This window comes from Scylla paramamosain, unplaced genomic scaffold (genome assembly GCF_035594125.1).
Source record: "Scylla paramamosain isolate STU-SP2022 unplaced genomic scaffold, ASM3559412v1 Contig58, whole genome shotgun sequence".
Classification (NCBI taxonomy): Eukaryota; Metazoa; Arthropoda; class Malacostraca; order Decapoda; family Portunidae; genus Scylla; species Scylla paramamosain.
In genome coordinates, this window is record NW_026973723.1 from 195,001 (window position 1) to 197,500 (window position 2,500).

At 35.1% G+C, this 2,500-nt stretch overlaps 1 protein-coding gene across 5 annotated transcripts in view; it reads right to left on the minus strand.

Annotated features, from left to right (window-relative positions):
• LOC135098371 (uncharacterized) overlaps window positions 1–2,500 on the minus strand; it is a 76,845-nt gene that overhangs the window by 41,164 nt on the left and 33,181 nt on the right. The window lies entirely within an intron of this gene.

Here is a 2,500-nt window from a genome sequence, read left to right on the forward strand (position 1 = left end):
GCCCGCAGCACTGATCCGCCGGGAGCGTCACCCTTCAGCGCGCGAGGAAAGTGTTGCCAGATCAAGAGACAAATATCTAAAATGGAAATGAATTATGGATTTCTTTTTTATTTTCTTTTTATTCTCTATTTTTGCATGACTAGCCAAGGGGGTAACGAAAGTATAATAGATAAATAAGTGAATGAATGAATAAGTAAGCAGGAAAATAAATGAAAATAAATTGAAAAATCACACAAATTGAAATATCACACTTACTTGGTCGCTTCCCCTACAAAAATATAGAGAAAAAAAAAACAAAGAAAGGAAGAAAAGAAGACGAGTAGAAAAAAAAAATAAAGAAAGAAAAAAAAGAAAAAAGAAAGAAAGACTACAATTTACTTCCGAACGAATCTTAACAAATCTATTTCCATCTTTTGCAACAGTTCAGTGAGAGGACAGGAACGATGAAAAAAAAAATAATAGTAAAAAATAAAAATAAATAAATAAATAAATAAACAAAAAGCGAAAAGCAGATATACAATGACAACCGCTGCTACCCAAGCCAGTAACGTATGCAACAGTAATTAGCAATAAATGTTAGTTAGAAAACATGTTTGCCGCCACCCGCCGAGCGCTCTCTGCCACTTGTTACAATTGCAGTAATGAATGTACAAGTTTACAAGTGCTTTGTTCATTAGCGTCATTGTTCCAAGTGTGTCAATAGCAGCACAAGTGACGAGTTTTTGCCAATGACTAGTTAACATTTTATCTATATACACTGCATGCCGGGAGAGAGAGAGAGAGAGAGAGAGAGAGAGAGAGAGAGAGAGAGAGAGAGAGAGAGAGAGAGAGAGAGAGAGAGAGAGAGAGAGAGAGTTTTAATTAGAAGGATTCCTTTTCTCAGGTGTAACGTTCAGGTGTGTCTGGAGAGAGAGAGAGAGAGAGAGAGAGAGAGAGAGAGAGAGAGAGAGAGAGAGAGAGAGAGAGAGAGAGAGAGAGAGAGAGACGAAAGACAGACATGTAAACAGAAACGCAAATACAGAAAGATTTAAAAGAAAACAGACAGACAGACATACAGATAATATACATACACAGAAAGACAAACAAACAAACATACATACAGACAGACAGACAGCCCAACACCATTCATCACCCCCGTCACTATCAGGCATCTCATCACCACACTCCTAGTAGTGAAGGAAGGAATGGAGGAAGGAATAGAAACGAGTGAAGTTTTCATTCCCGTTCTATCTGTAAGGGTAAAAAATGAAGTAGTTAATTAATAAGAACACCCTGTACTTTACGAAAAAAAAATAGTGAAGTTATACCAAGAAGAAAGTTACGTATATGTATGAGGGAAAAGTTATGTGTATGGGGATAGGTAGTAATGTAGTGAAGTTATACGGTATAAAAAGTTATTTGAGGTTACACTGACTCAAAAAAGTTACACATAAGCTACTATTTGTGTGGATACGGTAAAGTAATTGATATTGCGGTAGTAATGATACACAGGAAAAAGACAAAGATGAATAGAAAAAAAAAATTCGAAAGAAATAATAACAAAGAAAAAAAGAGAATGAATGATAAATGAAACAACACAGGGAGCACAAAGGAACACAAAGGAACACAAGATATAGCAGAAAAGCTTCATATCTTTAAAGTTTGGACAGTAGGCTTCCTCAGAGCACGTTAAGTTACCATATGAGGAAAAAAAGTTGATATATTAGGCATGAAAACCAAATTCTCTAGTAATATAAAACGAAAAAAAAAATAAAATGAAATAAAAATGCATCAAAATTATATATAACAGAAGAAACACGCAAATAACGAAGTACGAGAAATAGAAAAACACAAAATGATATGACGTGAAAAGAAAAGAAAATACGGAGATAATTAAGAACATGAGGAAATTACACTCAGGGAAAAAAAAGAAGAAATACAGCTGAATACAAACACATAGAAATAATACAATAATACAACCAAATATACACCGGTAATGCTGTGTGAAAATAGAATAACACAGCCGCTACTAAAGAGAATACTGAAAAAAATACGCGGGTAACAGGAAAGGAAAGGAGAATAGTGTAGTGAAGTTACATAATACAGAGATACAAAAGCGAAGTAATGTTTTTGTACGTATAAGGAAAAGTCGGTTACGTAAAATTTAACGCATGATGGAAGCAAAACAAAATTAATGAATAAGAATAAATTGAAAATAAATAAATGAACAAATAAGCAAATAAATAAATAAAAGTTAAGTGAAAAAGCATAAAAGTGAGAAAATATAAACTCTCTCTCTCTCTCTCTCTCTCTCTCTCTCTCTCTCTCTCTCTCTCTCTCTCTCTCTCTCTCTCTCTCTCTCTCGCTACCTAAGCTCATTAGAACCCTTTTATCATCATACATTTAGCATTTACTTACACCTCCTCCACCTCCTCCTCTTCCTCCTCCTCCTCCTCCTCCTCCTCCTCCTCCTCCTCCTCCTCCTCCTCCTCTTCCTAAGCTACTTGTAAAAACAGGCATT